Here is a 17,660-nt window from a genome sequence, read left to right as displayed (position 1 = left end):
AATTGTTCAGATTTATGGAAAATATAAGTTAATTTGATTTGCTCCAACTTGTGCCATTACGGACCTTAATGACAAAGTTATTTCCTATGTGAACTAGTAACCCTCGTCCATTTTGTAGAGGGCATAGAGGCTTTCTTATAAAATTAAAACAACAAACTGATTTTGGATCATTTTGGATTGTTCTGAAAAGTAAGAAAAAAATTAAATTTATTTACTCCTTTTTTTTCTTACACATACAAAAACAAAAAAATAATTACAGAGATAATTTATAATGGCCAAAAATTAGAAATAATTAAATTGAAGTTGGTGGTTAAATGTATGGACTACATTTTGGATAGTTATCCATGTGAATCTATCGGGCCATCCGTACCAATTATTTGGTATTACAAAACACATGCTTACCCATCAAAGTGCCAATTTTTTTTTTCCCTTCTTACGTACGAAATTGCTATGGACTATTAATTAAAATAATTTATTACTCTTTTCATGCATATATGTCTGCACACCTCTATGGACAGAATAATTATGATATTTGCTTCCGCCAACCCCTAATTTTGTAAATCTATTTAAGTGGCCTTCGGTAATCTTAGGATTACTGGCCGGTCATACCTATAGTAGCGGGTTTGGGTCGTGATAGAGTGGTATCAGAGCACGAGTTATACCGTACACATGAGTCCATATAAGCTACAAGATGTCCTAGAAAGAATTAGGGGCATTACATCAGCATGTGTTAGTGTATGTGAAATTATACGACATGTCTGAAACAATTAGACATGAAATGAAATTGAGCATTGTCAAAACTATAAACGAGCTATTTGCCTATGTTTATTAGTGCTCTATTTACCTATAGCAAATGGAGAGAACAAGAAGTGATGATGTGATTGAATCCTTTGATGCCAGAATGGAAAGAATGTTAGAAGCTTTAACCGAGTCCATGAGATAACAACAGAGACAACAACTACCTCTTTCGCCTTCTTCAGTGCAAGTGGAACTGATAATTAATGACATTATCGGGTTGACTCAGAAATCTAACAAGATGAAACCTCTGACTTTTCTAGGTGTTATTGAGCCACTGAAAGTTGAAACCTGGATACTAGAAACTGAAAAATTATTTGAAGTGTTTCCATGTTGGATCATTTTGGATCGTTCTGAAAAGTAAGAAAACTTGATTTTGGATCATTTTGGATCGTTCTGAAAAGTAAGAAAAAAATTAAATTTATTTACTCTTTTTTTTTCTTACACATACAAAAACAAAAAAATAATTACAGAAATAATTTATAATGGCCAAAAATTACAGATAATTAAATTGAAGTTGGTGGTTAAATGTATGGACTACATTTTGGATAGTTATCCATGTGAATCTATCGGGCCATCCGTACCAATTATTTGGTATTACAAAACACATGCTTACCCATCAAAGTGCCAATTTTTTTTTTCCCCTTCTTACGTACGAAATTGCTATGGACTATTAATTAAAATAATTTATTACTCTTTTCATGCATATATTGTAACTACTCTAAATTTATTACAAAGTAGATTTTCCTTTTCAATGGTAGTGGACAATCACAAAGTGAAAAAAACGATAAGTCAGTTCGTTCAATACCCATTTCAAAAACTTTTTCAAATTTTCTTCAGTTTTCTCATAAAATTTTAATTTGTACTAGAATACTATTATATGTATTACAAATTCAGCTCATTAAATGTTTTAATCATATTTTGGCTGCCTGACCCCAAATATAGTGAAATAAACCAAACGAAATTAAACCAAATTTTTTTTTTTTAAATCAAATACAGTCAAATTTAAATATTTTCAGAAACCAATAAAAATATTTCTTTTCAATAAAATAGAGTCAAAATTAAATATTTTGATAAACCAATAAAAATATTTCTTTTTAATAAAATAGAGTCAAAATTAAATATTTTGAGAAACCAATAAAAATATTTCTTTTTAATCAAATAGAGTCAAAATTAAATATTTCAGAGAACATGATCTTTTATTTGAGAGAACATGATCTTTTCATGGAGAGAAAATTAAATATCTTTTTAATCAAATACATTCAAAATTAAATATTTTTTTGTTTAATAATTATATTTTGTAGAAATTAGACATTAACAATTTCTGAACCATAATTTGATTCAAAAAATGTAGACATTTTGATTCACAAGCATAATTTCAAAATTTCAATTTCTGATTTCAAATTTCAACATATAGACATTTCATAATTCAAATTCAACAATTCTCAATTACATGAATTTCGTAATATGACATTAACAATTACGAATTAAATGAATTACAATTTTTACTATTTTTATTCTTAATTAAACAAAATTACTTTTAAAACCATAATTTGAAACCCTAATTTCCTTTTAATTCCTGTTAACAAGCACAAAAAAAAAAAAAACTCACAAGCATCATTTCAAAATTCCATTTTCTGATTTCAAATTTCAAATTTCAAAATATAGACATTTCATAATTTCAAATCAACAATTCTCAAATACATGAATTTCATAATATGACATTACAAATTATCAATTATATGAATTTCAGATTTTTTAATCGCAATTCTTAATTAAAAAAAATTACTTTTAAAACCCTAATTTCCTTTTAATTCCTCTTCACAAGAAAAAAAAAACAATTTCCAATTCAACAAATGTACGTTGGTTTATTCAATATTCAAAATATAGACATTTTGATTCACAAGCATAATTTCAAAATTCTAATTCCTGATTTCAAATTTAAAAATATAAACATTTCGTCATTTCAATTCTCAATTCTCAATTCTCAATTATATGAATTTCATAATATCACATTAACAATTATCAATTATATGAATTGATGATTTACGAATTTCATCATTCCAAATTTCAATTCTCAATTCTCAATTCTCAATTCTCATATTTATGATTTATTTAACAAATTCAAAAAATTAAAAAAATTCCAAACCCGATTTATGATTCAAAAGCATAAAAATTCAAATGCATTACAACACTTAATAATGTGAACCCTAAAATGACATCCTAATTTGAACAATCCTAATAATGTGAACAATCTGATATCGAACCCTAATTTCATCACCACAACCACACGGACAAAGCATAAACATTCATAACCATATTCAATTTCATAACCACAATGATAAAAACCCTAACATTGACAGAAAAATACATTTAATAATTCCAAAAAATTCAAAAACTAACCCTGATTCCAAAAAATTCAAATACATTTAAAAACCCTAACATTGACAGAAAAACCCTAACCCGTATGCCAAAAAATTCCAAACCCTAATTTCATAACCACAATGATAAAAACCCTAACACATTTAATAATTCACATGTAAAACCCTAACATTGACAGAAAAATACAACACATTTACAAACACAAAAACTAAATACATAAAATTAGGGTTAATGTCATACCACGGAGAGAGAGAGAGAGAGCAGAGACAGAGAGCGAGAGCGAGCTGAGATGGAGGAGCGAGAGCAGAGAGAGAGAGCGAGCGAGAGCAGAGAGCGAGCGAGAGCGAGAGCAGAGAGCAGAGAGCAGAGAGCGAGAGCGAGAGCGAAAAACCTAAAGTCTGAAAATCTAAAAAACGTATGCAAATGAGGGGGGTTTCGTTCGTATATATGAGGACTTTAAAAACGCTGATCGAAAAAGCGTTTTCATTTAACTGAAATCGCTATTAGAAATAGCGTTTTTTTGGCAACAAAATTTGAACTGAAATCGCTATTAGAGATAGCGTTTTTTTGGGAAAATTTTTTTGTTAAAATCGCTATTAGAAATAGCGTTTTTTGGGAACAAAATTTTGTAAAAAACGCTGTTAAGAAAAGCGTTTTTATCCGGACAAAAACTAACGCTAGAAGCGCTATTTGTAACAGCGACTTCTTAATCAAAGTCGCTATTTGTAATAGCGATTTTCCTGTTCATCTACTTTTGCGCTCCTAACAGTAAAAGCGCGAATAGTAATGGCGCTTTAACTTAGTTTTAGAATTCCGTCAGAAGTTGGCCTAGTTTTGGAAATATAATGGAAAAAGGGCTTATATTGGGAAAAGCCTCGGGGGGGGCCGTGTTGTTAAGCTGTATATATAGATTAAATACAGCAGTATAAAGTTTTGAAATAATTAATCCTTCGTCTATCATCATACAATTGATATGTAATACACTGGGAAAGATTTGTGAAGCCTTTTCTATGTGGAGTCGTTACTCAATTGTGGGGTCTTTTAGTAAGTTGGTAAAAAGTTAATTTTTTAGTTTTTTAATTTTTTCGAGTCATATCATTTCTTTATTTTTTCACACTAGAAAAGCTAAAAAATTATGAATTTTTTTTTTAAAAAAAAAGAATCAAAAAATTAACTTTTTACCATCTTTTCAAAACACCACTGTGTATCGAATGCAAAGTCAATATAGATTTATGATTTTGGATTCTATCTAATCTAAAGAATACTTTTTGAGATACTTTATCTTTAAGTTAGATTATAATCTTCTTCATTATAAAATTGTAAGAGAGGTGTGCATTATATTTCTCCATTACAAAGTTATTAAAAAGTTGTGATAAAGATCATCTATTATATTATTTAAGGATTCGTAAGAGAGATTTTTATTGATAAATCTTATTTAGAAATGTTTTAACTTAAGAAGTCCATGAAAGAATTTTTTAACTCATTTAGTCTCATGTATGTATAGTTTTATTCCATAAAGTCTTTTTTCTTGATTTACACTATTTTCTTGGACACTTATACCCTTATATTTAATTTTGATACCCTTATAAATATTTTTTAAACGGTTAACAATTTTATGATGTAAACATTCATATTTTAAAATTCACATTGGTAGGAATGTAAAATTGGCCCGTGGGCGGCCCGAAACCCGCCCGCGAGCCTGGGCGGGCCCGGCCCATTGACAATGCGAATATTCACATTGACATGTTAACATTCACATTAATAGGAGTGTAAAATTGGCCCGCGTCCCGTGGCGGCGCGAAACCCGCCGGCGGCCCGGGGCGGGCCCGGTCCGACCCGTTGGCAATGTGAATATTCACATTGACATGTTAACATTTACATTGATAAGAGTATAAAATTGGCCCGCGGCCCATGGGCAGCCAAAAGCCCCCTCCGCAGCCCGGGGCTGGCCTGGCCCGGCCCGTTGACAATGTGAATATTCATATTGACATGTTAACATTCACATTGATAGGAGTGTAAAATTAGCCCGCGCCCCGTGGCTGATCGAAACCTGCCCACGGCCCATGGGCGGCCCGAGGCGGGCCCGGCCCAAGTGAATATTCACATTGACATGATAACATTTACATTGATAAGAGTATAAAATTAGCCAGCGGCCCAGGGCGGGCCCGACCCGCCCCATTGACAATGTGAATATTCACATTGACATGTTAACATTCACATTGATAAGAGTGTAAAATTGACCCGTAGTCCGTGGGCTGCCCGAAACCCGACCGCAGCCCGACCCGTGACATTGTGAATATTCACATTGACATGTTAATATTAACATTGATAGGAGTGTAAAATATGTCCGCTGTCCGAAGCTTGCCCGCGGCCCGTGGTAGGCCCGGCCCGGCCCGTTGATAATGTGAATATTCACATTGACATGTTAACATGCACATTGATAGAAATGTAGAATTGGCTCGCAGCCCGTGGGCTGCCCGAAGCCTGCCCACGGCCCGAGACAGGCTCGTTTGGGTCCGGGCCCGAGCCGGTGGGTCGAGCCTTAGGTCGGGCCGATGGGCCTGGGCCTAGCCTCAGACTTGGGTCAAGCTTGGGCGGGCCTGGTCATTTTTTTTTAATTCTTTTTAATTTTTTCTACCAAAATTTTATTATTTTCCAAAAAAAAAAAACACTAGGCCTCGGCGCGGACCGGGCCTCGGACCAAACCTTGAATGGGCCTTAACCGGGCCGATGGGCCGGACCGGGCTTCAAAGTGATGGCCCAGGCCCTAGCCTAGGGTCTCAGACTAGGCTCGAGCCCAGGCTCAAACGAGCCTTTCCTGAGCCGCGGGCGGGCTTCAAACAGCCTACGTTCTTTTTGATTATTTCATTAAGTCCTATTTGAGGTAAGAACACCAAAATACCATTTTCATCTACTTATATTCTATTTACTCCACATTATTTTCTTATGTTTCAATAAGTCCTATAGGAGACATAATTACCAAAATACCCATAATGTGAATGTTCACATCGTCAATGTGAATGTTCATATCATCAATGCGTAGAAGCCCGGGCCAGCCCATATCGAGCCTCATGGGTGTCCGAAAAAATCCAGGCCGGCCCAGGCCCTAGCCCTGGCACAAAGGTATTCGGGCTTTGGACGAGCCGATGAATTGAGCCTCGGGTCGGGCCGGTGGGCCTGGGCCTAGCCTCGAGCTTAGGTCGGGCTTGGGCAGGGCTGGCCATTTTTTTTAAATTCTTTTTAATTTTTTCTACCAAAATTTTATTATTTTTCACAAAAAAAGACATTGCGCCTCGGGCGGGCTGGGGCTCGGACCGAGCCTTGAATAGGCCTTAAGCGGGCTGATGGGCCGAGCCAGGCTTCAAAGTGATGGCCTAGGCCCTAGCCTAGAGTCTTGGACATGCTCGGGCCCGGACCCAAACAAGCCTGCCCCAGGCCGTGGGTGGGCTTCGGGCAATCCACGGGCCGTGAGCCAATTCTACACTCCTATCAATGTGCATGTTAACATGACAATGTGAATTCTACACTCCTATCAATATGCATGTTAACATGACAATGTGAATATTCACATTGTCAACGGGCCGGGCTGGGCCTTACTCGGACTGCGGGCAAGCTTCGGACAGCGGGCAAATTTTACACTTCTATCAATGTTAATGTTAACATGTCAATGTGAATATTTACATTGTGACGGGTCGAGCCAAGCCCGCCTCGGGCTTCGGGCCGCCCACGGGCTACGGGCTACGGGCCAATTTTACACTCTTATCAATGTGAATGTTAACATGTCAATGTGAATATTCACATTGTCAATGGGCCGGGTCGGGCTCGCCCTGGGCTGCTGGCCAATTTTATACTCTTATCAATATGAATGTTAACATGTCAATGTAAATATTCACATTGTCAACAGGTCGGGCCGGGCCCGCCCCAGGCCGCCCACGGGCCGTGGGTGGGTTTCGGGCATCTACGAGGCGCGGGCTAATTTTACACTCTTATCAATGTAAATGTTAGCATGTCAATGTGAATATTCACATTGTCAACGGGCCGCAGGCGGGCTTTTGGCCGCCTATGGGCCGCGGGCCAATTTTGTACTCTTATCAATGTGAATGTTAACATGTCAATGTGCATATTCACATTGTCAACGGATCGGATTGGGCCCGCCCATAGGCCGCGAGCGGGTTTCGCACTGCCACGAGACGTGGGCCAATTTTACACTCCTATTAATGTGAATGTTAACATGTCAATGTGAATATTCACATTGTCAACGGGTCGGGCCCGCCCCGGCGTAACTCGAATTTTTCCGAGCACCCATGAGGATCGACATGGGTCGGACCCCTACACATTGACGATATGAATATTCACATTGACGGTGTGAAGATTCGCATTAAGGGTATTTTGGTAATTATGTTACCCATAAGACTTATTGAAACATAAGAAAATAATGTGAACTAAATGGAACACAAGTAGATGAAAAGGGTATTTTGGTCTTCTTATCTCAAATAGGACCCAATGGAATAGTCAAAAAGAATATGGGTTGGATGGAATAAACCTCTTAAAAAGTGGATTTATCAAAAAAGCTCCCTTTGCAATAATTATTTTTAATTTTTTCTAAATTTAAAATAGTAATTAATTTTCATAATTATTTTACAACCCTTAAATAATATAAAAAGAGGATCTCAATCCCTATAAGTTGATTCGAGAAAACAGCGACTTTAAGTAGGGGATAACTATTTCAACTAGGGGGTTAATTCAGCTCAATATTTTTAAAATTTGAAAAAAATAATTATAGGATTATGTTGGATTGAAATTTTAAATTTAAAATTAGGTGTGAGATAAAGATTTTAATCCAATCCAACCCAACTTTGCCCGACCATTTATAAAATATTAGTTTTAATTTTTATATTATTTAGTTACAAAATAAATTAAAAAATAATAACAAAAATACATGTTAAATTAAAATAATTCTTAAAAATATATATTTATTTTACAAGTGAATTTTATTCATGTTTCTAATTTAAATAATTATTCAAATGGTCTAAATAATTTAAAAGTTCCCAAAGATGAAGATAAAAAATGAATTATTAATAGATCATGTGTATTGGATTAAGTGGGTGGAATTAAGATTTAATCATTTTTTTAGAATCAACCTTGGAATTTCTGGATTAAGTCCAATGTCAGGCCGAGCTAGGCCACGTTCGAAACGGCACATACTCTTGTTATCAATAATCCTTTGTAGCTCGAGATTATCGTGGCTCGATTGCCCCGAATTGCAAAACGATGTCGTTTTGCTTTTCATTTCTTTTTTTCCCTTCTTCTTCTTTTATATTTGAAACAGGGGAGGGAGGAAGAGAGAAAGTGAGAAGAAAGAGAGGGAGGGCGAACACACACACAGAGAGAGAGAGAGAGAGAGCTAGCTAGCTGGTGATGGTGATGGTGATGACGGGGCGATGGCGACGGTGCGAGATAGTGATGGGCGATAGGCCACGGTGATGGCGACAGTGCGAGACGATGATGGGCGACAGTGTAACGATGGGCATGGACGATGGTGTATATCTGTGTTTTTTTTTTAAAAAAAAAAAAAATCTGTGTTTGATGGTGATGATTTTGTGTGTTGTTGTGGTAGATCTGTGTTTGATTTTGAAAATCTGTGTTTGATGATGATGTTGTGTGTTGTTGTGGTTATTGTTAATGATGATTTGAACAGTCTGTTCCATGCTCCATCTATCTTCTTCTTCTTCTTCTTCCTCTCTGTTTCAAAACAGAGAAAAGGAAAAATAAAAAATAAAAAATACAAAACGACGTCATTTTGGATTCAAGCCATTTCGAGCCTCCACATTTTCGAGGTACAAAACGGGGCTGCTCTTGTTATATAGTGTAAATATGATCTAAACCCAACTCAACTTGATATTTGTCTTCCTATAATTTCAATTCTATGCTAATAACCTTAGGCCATGTTTTGCATGGGTGGATATGAGCCTGAGATTGGATTAATAGTACAATAAAATTATTAATCCGATATTTAGTTAAGCAATTGAAGTACGGACTAACAATCCATCCAGATATGGTATCCTACATATGATGGATTATTCAATCCCACAGAGGGGGATAAGATATAAATTGGAGGATTAAGCCAAAGTTTGGACTGTTAGGCCTCGTTTGGCAAGTGCCCATTTTAGCTAAAAAATCAAAAAGTTACTAAAAAAACTAAAAAGCCAACAACCCATACCAAAAAGTCAAAGATTTCATTTTCTCTCTACTTTTTACATATCTTTTCGTAAAAAGTCAAAAAGTCATCTCAAACATACTAGTTTTTTTTACATCACACTTTAACCAAAAAGCCAAAAAGTTACTAAAAACGCCTATTCCCAAACGAGGCCTTAGTCCCTCCTTATAATCCTAACTCAATCTAATACACAATCCAAATGGATTCATAGTCTTAGGACTATTAGTTATGGAAATGCTAATCCAACCTAATTTAATCTATCTAAACAAACATGGCCTTAAGGTTATATTTTTTTAGAGATAATTGTTGAAAAGTCTAAACTAAAGACGGTATAAGGCAAGCATTAGGTCTATTGAATATTTTTTTGTTAATGAGAGATCCACCATTTGTGAAATAAGTTGGTGAGAAATCCTTTTATTTATTTTGAAAGGCATTTTATTTCTAATTTTACCCCATAATTTATCTGTTAACTTTTTTTTATTTGTTTTGACTTTTTTTTTAAACTATTTGTTCAATTATATTTTATCTGTTCAAATTTATATCTATTTGTTTAATTTTTTTGACTATCTGTTCAATTTTTTTGTCTATCTGTTCAAATAGCTTTCTAAATCTGTTCAATTTTTTCCCTTATCTGTTTAAATCTATCTGCAGATTTTTCCAAGAAACAATCTTCAATCAAGCCTTATCTGTTCAAAATTCCTATATGTGAAAATTATCTGTTCCAAAATATATTATAAATTGCTATTTGTTGAAATCATTTTTTAATTTATTGCATTTTTTAACCTGTGTGTTCAAATTCCCTCAAATATTACACAGATATACATAGATCCTCTGTTGCAATCAACAAAATAACACCAACAACAATAATAACATGATACCTATTAGCAGTCACCATGACAATGTAAAGACAAACTTCTGAATATTTGAACTTGCCAAGCCCATTGCATTCCCTTTGATTGGCAACCAAATGCTTTGTTGAGTTTTTAGGTTTGAATAACCAACTCTGGGATGGTTGACAAAAGCATCAATTTTATTCGATCAATCGCTTGAGAGAAAAAACAAATAGGAAAAATAATGTATAGGACAACCCTTGACATTCATGTCTACTGCCAGATAGAATCATATCCACAAAAGAAGAGTAAAGGTAAAAACAGAAAATGGATGTTTGGTAACAATATTTACTTTGGAGTTGAATTCCATTCAATGTTTGGTAATTCTTACCAATAGTTGAGCATATAATAGAAATGCAAATCTAATGAGCTAAAGATATAGCAGTGTTTTCAAGGACAGAACACCACTTAGGCACCTTGCTTTAATGCTCTATCTGCATCATAATCAGAGGCAAGAACAAGTCCGTGATCACCTTTACCACCTGGTTCTACTTCGTCAAAGTAGTCCTCTCAAGCGTTGTCAGCTAGCGGAAAACCAACCAGAAGAGTGATTGGTGGTTAAAACCTACATAGAGAGAGAGAGAGAGAGAGAGAGAGAGATCGACGGCTGTGAGAGGAAACATATATTTGCTTAGTGGACTGTCGGTGACGCAATGAATGGTCGGATCGAAGAAGAAGAAGCCAGATTTACGAATCCAGATCCAGAAACTGAGAGGTGAAGCAGATCTACGCCATGGATGGTCGGCGGGGAAGAGATAGAGAGAATCCGCCACCATCGCCGCCACAGTCAAGGAGAATGTTCACTACGAAATCTAGATCTACAACCGCCGTAGTCCACCATTGCCGAGCTACACATGGATGATTTCCGGCGAGTTTCCAGTTGTGCTCGGCCGAGCTACGCAGGGATGATGAGATCGTTGACGCCGAGATTGCGCGACGTGGATGGTGGAGTGGCGGAGATTGATGAGAGAGAAAGAGAGAGAAGATAAGAGAGAGAGTGGGTTTGGATGGAATGAGATTTGAACCGCGGTTGGGTTTGAGGATTTTTTGTGTTAAAATAGTTATAAAAAATAAAATAAATTTTTTAATTTAATAATATAAAATATTATATTTAATTTATAATTATTATATTTTTTTAATAAAAAAATCAAAAAATTAAAAATTCTTTCTCAATTAAATTTTTTAATTTTAAATTAAAATAATTAAAAAATCAACCTATTTCTCAGACGAAGGTTGAGTATGTAAAAAGAGATTTAGGAGTATAAGTATTAATAAAGAATGTGTAGTTTGGAATTTTTTTTTTTTCTTTTTTTTTTTTTTTTTGATAGAAATATGTCTTTATGAATAAAGTAAATTCATGTATTGATTGTTAGATCGAGGACTTCGATATTGAATTTCTGACCAAGCATCTTTTTTTTATTAAAGAATAAGAATCTTATTACTAATAATAAAATTATTGATAAATTTTTTATTTTTTATTTTTTGTCAATATTCCTCAAGCGTTTGATTTCATTTTAATTTTTCAATGAAAATTTATAAAATTAGATAAAAATTAGAAATATTATAAATTTAATTATTTTTTAATCGTTAAATGGTTAGCATTTTCTCCAAAAATAATATTTCCATGGTGAGTGAGGGAGTTGGATTACTACCTACCTACTCAAATTGATAATAATGTATGACTTTCCTATTTTAATTTGTTAAATACAAGATTGATGAATCTTTTAAAACTATTAATTTTATCCATAAATTTAAATAAAAATAAATTCAAATTAGATTTTTTTTTTTAGATTGAAAAGAAAATTTTCATTACAAAATTAATAGAAGATCAGACTAATTTAGTACAATGATTTCACAAGATTTTAAAATGAGATAATAAAAAAAATTATAAAAAAACCTCAATAAAAAGAATGATCCAAATCTCCATAAAGGATGAGAAAATAACGTTACAAAGGAGGGACATAAATCTCCACATAAGAAGGTTTATTACATCAATAAATTATAAAATTTAAAAATCAATTATAAAAAAAACTAAATCCAAATTGTTACCAAACTCATCTAAAATTCTATTTCTCCATAACTTTTAATTTGAAATCTAAAAATTTCATATCTATTGATCAAGATAAAACATTAAAGCTTCGTTTGGTTTTAGATTTTTGGTTAAAAAGCACAAAAAGATAAAATTAGTTACATAAATCAATAAGATAAAATGTTACATCCAAACCATAATTATTACACTTTGAATAATGCTAGAGATCTCAAAAATTCTATCAAAAATTTTATCAAATGTCTCACATGGGTGTGGGTCCCATACAACGTGGCTCTCATGTGGATCCCACACCCATATGAGATATTTGGTAAAACTTTTGGTAGAATTTTTGGAGTCTCTAGCATTTTTATTACACTTTTTTCTCTCACAAAAATAAAAAAAAACAAAAACAAAAATATTAGAAATTTCAAAAATTCTACTAAAAGTTCTACCAAATGTCTAATATGGGTGTGAGACCCGCATGAGACCCACATGTGAGACATTTGGTAATAATTTTTGTAACAACCCTCATACTGTTTACCGATTAATGACTGATTGATTACCGATAAACATTGATTTCCGTTAAACTGATTATGACTGATAATTGGACTGGTTAAAGTACTGAACTGACTGACTGAAAACTGGAACTGAATTGACTGAGTGTGTATATTAATTTGTATTCTATCTGTTTGATTGATTATTTGATCTGTTTGTGTTTTATGTTTAAATTGTTAATTGAAGGCCTTATCGGCGGCCAAATCCGGAATTGATTGATGTTTTATGATCCTCATAATTAATGTGACTTTATGGTATATTTATCTGAAAACTGATTAGGTATGATTAAATTAGATTAAATATTGATCTATTGCTTAAGTTGGCCTTATTTACCAAACTACCCCTAGTGGCCACTATCTCAATATACCATGTGAGCCTTGTATACACTTGAAACAAACTTTTTCCTCAGCCCTCTTCTTGTTCTTACCGACCTTGAGGAAGAGAGAGAGAGAGACTAGATTTGTTCTTGAAGAATTGCTTGGTAATTGAAGTATAGATTGCATATTTGAGCTCCCAAACCTTGAATACAAGACTTAGGTAAGGATTTCATCTTCTCATTCTTGTGTTTGAGCTAATTCTTGCATGGTCCATGTTAAATTGTAGAGCTAAGCCATGTTTTAGTTCATACATGTTGATATAGAGCATAATCCATGCATGCATGTTTGAATTGTTGGATTTTGAGTTGAGTTCATGGCAAATTGTTGCATGCATGACCATGTTTTGAGTATAGTCCATGATTTCATCATGTTTTGGATCAATTGACTCCTTAGAGCATCAAATTGGAGCTTCAAAATGATTTGAATTCATGCATGTTTGCATGTTCATATTGTTCTTGAAATTGAGTTTGAATTAAACACCCTTGGGCTTTGATTTCTCAAATTGAGCTTTGAACCATGTTATTCTGTGTTTATAAAGGTTTTCCAGAAAATGGGCCTAAGAGGATTGGTTTTGATGCATTTGAACCTGGTTTTGGCTTGGAGGTGCAATATGGAATTCCCAGATTTTGCACTTCCGCTCGAGCGGGGAAAGTGGCGCTCGAGCGTGGAATCCGAGCATCCAGTATTTCTCTGCACTGTTTTACAGTCCGCTCGAGCGGAGAATTGGGCGCTCGAGCGGAGGATTGCGTCTCGAGCTCGAGCGGGCGTCGAGCGGAGATTTCTCCCATCCAGTACTTTTACAGTACGCTCGAGCGGGAAAGTTGACGCTCGAGCATGTACCTTTGTTGCATGATCGCTCGAGCGGGGAAACCTGCGCTCGAGCGGGACTCTGTTTTCTAATTAATTCTGAAACTGCTTTTTTGAGTACATCTTTGCATCCTCATCCCATCCTAGGCATGCTTAGGCCTAGTTTAAGGCATCTTACTGAGGATATAGATGTAGAACACACCGAGGCAAATTAGGGATTAAGTTGTTATCTTTTCCAGCTGTGTAGCTTAGTGTGTTCAATCTGTTAACTGTGTAGGGTTGGCGACTGGAGAGACACGCTCTAGCATACTGTAGCCCAGAACTCTGTGAGTAACGATTGTGTAAAGATATGTTCGAAATGATTATCTTCTGAACAACTGAACTGTACTGTTTTCTGAACTGATTACGGTTAACTGAATGAATGTATGTCCTATATTCTGAACTGTATTGTGGCATCCTTAGCACCTACTGTTTACTGTTACTGTGACAGAATTCTCTGTCGGTTCCCTTGTTGGAACCACTACTGTTTACTGACTGATGGCCATCATTACTGTTCGGTCTTTTAAGACCTACTGCTTACTGTACTGTTATGCTGATGGGTGTACCACATATGACTGTACTGACTGAAAGACTAAAATACTGTTTAAATGAACTGCTTTCATACTGTAAGGACATTCATTCTTAACCTCTTTACGCTTTATGTTATTCACTGGGCTTTAGCTCACTGCTCATATATATATGTAGGTGTACAGGCACCAGACCGCGGCTAGGGGCGTCAGGGTTACTCCAGTTTTGTCAAGCCAGCCTATGTGCCTCACTGCGAGGTTCCGAGCCTATCATGTTAAGGCTTAGGGGTGTTTTAGAATTTCCCCTTCTGTACCGTCTTACTGTTCTATATAGACTGAATATTTACTGTACTGTTATGCAGGGATTGAGTCCCTAGTCTGAATGATTGTAAATAATGTGCATACTGTTCTGTACTGTTTACGTATGAATGTATGAAAAGTCTTTTTGCATTCAGACTGTCACAGCTCATTGGGCATTGTTTCTTTACTGTATTGGCTTCCGCCAGGCCCTGAACTCTGTTTTACTGTACTACTGTTCTGCAGGCCTTCGGTAATCTCGGATTACTGGCCGGTTACGGTGCTAAACCCATAGGGCCGGGTTTGGGTCGTGACAGAGTGGTATCAGAGCGATACTTACCACGAGTTATACCGCACACACGTGTCCAAATGAGCTATATGGTGTCCTAGAAAAGTAATTAGGGCATCTCATGAGCATGATAAGTGTGTGGTTATGTTATGACTGAATATATGTTCACGTGTTAAAACTGTTAAACAAATGGCTGCTTATGTTTAAAACTGTTATAACTGCTTATAGTGAAATGGATAATGCAAACACTGCAAATGAAACTGAAACCTCATCCTCTGAGGCCAGAATGGCCAGACTGGAACAAATGATGGAACTGATAACTGCAAGACTGGACCAACAACTGAATCAACAGCCCCTACCTCCTCCGGCTGTACCGGAACAAAATGTGAATGAACAGAATGTGAATGTGAATGATGGGGATATTATTGCTCTCACCCATAAATTCAACAAGATGAAACCGCCATCCTTTCAGGGAGGACTGGAGCCGCTAAAGGCTGAAGCTTGGGTGCTTGAAACAGAAAAACTATTTGAAGTGTTTCCGTGCTCAGAAGCGAATAAAGTATTGTTAGCTACCTTCACCCTACAAGAAGAAGCTAGAAGGTGGTGGATGTTGATCCGCGATGCAAATACTGTTATGACTTGGGCTCAGTTCAAGGAGTCCTTCTTTGAAAAGTATTTCCCTCAGTGTGTCAGGAATAGAAAAGTGACCGAATTTGAACAGCTGAAGCAGGGCACAATGTCCGTTGCGGAATATGAGACGAAATTCACCGAGCTTGCTAGATATGCACCGCATGTGGTGGATACTGAATATAAGAAGGCCAGGAAATTTGAAGGCGGCCTTAATGTTGCAATTCTCGACAAAATAAATGTTTTGAAGCTACCGAACTATGTAAATGTTCTTGACAGAGCCTTGATGGCTGAATCAAACATTGAAGCACTGAAAACTGAAACGCCATTGTTTGAATGGCGGGGAAAAAGGCAGAATTTTAAGTTTAAGAAAGGCAAACATAGTCCATTGAACAAGAAACAGAATACGGGGTCAACGACTACTTCTAGTCAAGGAAACCGTACAATACCGCCTTGTTCTGAATGTGGTAAAAATCACAAGGGAGTCTGTTACAAGATATCAGGAGCCTGTTACAGGTGTGGCAAGGTGGGCCACGTGGTTAAAGACTGTCCCTCTGCCCCACAAGCTAGTGGTAAAGCTACACCAAGCGCAGCAGCATCAACTGTAGCACCAAAACCGAACCCCAAAGCTACCGGGAAAGAGCCTATGAGGCAGGGCCGAGTGTTTGCCCTAGTACCGGGAGACGTCCAGAATACCGAGACCGTTGTGTCAGGTATTCTCTCTATTTGTACTCAGAATGCATATGTACTGATTGACTCGGGGTCTACGCATTCTTATGTGTCGCATGCTTTTTCGCATAAATTGAATAGACCCTTAGAACCTATGAATTATCTGTTAGCTGTATCATCACCCGTTGGGGGATCTATGACCTGTGCATACATGTACCCTGCTTGTGAAATCATTGTTGGAGATGCACATCTGTTTATCGATTTACTGCCATTGAACATTGACCATTTTGATGTTATATTGTGGATGGACTGGTTAACGAAATATCATGCCACCATAGACTGTGTAACGAAACAAGTAGTTTTCCATCCACCTAGTCTACCTGAATTTGTGTTTAATGGGGTTGGAGTAGTATCTCCCCCGTATCTGATTTCATCTGTGAAAGCTGTAAAATTGATTAGAAAGGGCTGTAAGGGATATCTGTGTTCCGTATTGACTGTGTCTACTGATGATAATGCTAATGTGAACTGTATTCCTATAGTCAGAGAATTCCCAGATGTTTTTCCAGATAATCTTCCAGGAGATTTGACTGACAGGGAGATTGAGTTTACTGTTGATGTGGTTCCCGGAACACAACCAGTTTCTAAAGCTCCTTACCGAATGGCTCCAACTGAACTGAAAGAACTGAAAGTGCAATTGCAAAAACTGTTAGACAAAAAGTTCATCAGACCTAGTACCTCACCATGGGGCGCACCTGTTTTGTTTGTAAAGAAGAAAGACGGCTCACTGAGACTGTGCATTGACTATCGTGAACTGAATAAGGTAACTGTAAAGAATAAATACCCATTACCACGTATTGATGACCTGTTTGATCAGTTACAGGGTGCTAAAGTATTTTCGAAGATTGATCTCAGATCCGGATACCATCAGTTGAAAGTTAAATCAGATGACATTGATAAAACTGCTTTTAGAACGAGGTATGGCCATTATGAATTTTTAGTTATGCCTTTCGGAGTTACCAATGCACCAGCGGCATTTATGGACCTTATGAACAGAATCTTTAAACCGTACCTTGACAATTTTATTGTTGTATTCATTGATGACATATTGATCTACTCCAAGAATATAGGAGACACATGAACACCATCTGAGACTTGCCCTA

This window comes from Camellia sinensis, chromosome 2 (assembly GCF_055761805.1).
Source record: "Camellia sinensis isolate YWXY chromosome 2, ASM5576180v1, whole genome shotgun sequence".
Taxonomy (NCBI): Eukaryota; Viridiplantae; Streptophyta; class Magnoliopsida; order Ericales; family Theaceae; genus Camellia; species Camellia sinensis.
This window is presented reverse-complemented; position numbering follows the sequence as displayed.